We start from the raw sequence: 475 nt of genomic DNA, 5'->3' as shown, positions 1-475 counted from the left end.
AGGGTGTGGGGACGGGGAATGGCTCCTGCGGTGGGCAGCGGGCACACCCGGGGTCGGGCTGTGGGCAGGGCCCAGGAGCTGCTGTGGGGACACGGCCCTGCCTGCGAGAAACGCTCCAGTTTATGCACGTTTACAGCTTTACCCTTTTACAAACCATAAGCACATACAGACATAGCCCATGGTGCAGGCCAAAACCTCAGTGGGTTTATTATTTCCCTTTAAATATAGAAATAATTATATGTAAACTCCAAGACAATCATCAGAAAAATGACATTTTTCCTCATCTACTCCCTCTGCCTCTGAGATGATCTTGGCTTGTTGCATTTTTCTCCCTTCGAAAAGGAATGATGCCTCTTCTCTGCACTCTGCTGAGGGCTGCAATGAGATTTCTATGGATCCTGGATGCTGCTAATGTGACTATTTCTACTTCCAGATGCAGAGGATGTTAAGGCAAGGAAAACCAAGTACCTTTGTG

Source organism: Geospiza fortis, unplaced genomic scaffold (assembly GCF_000277835.1).
Source record: "Geospiza fortis unplaced genomic scaffold, GeoFor_1.0 scaffold111, whole genome shotgun sequence".
NCBI lineage: Eukaryota > Metazoa > Chordata > Aves > Passeriformes > Thraupidae > Geospiza > Geospiza fortis.
This window is presented reverse-complemented; position numbering follows the sequence as displayed.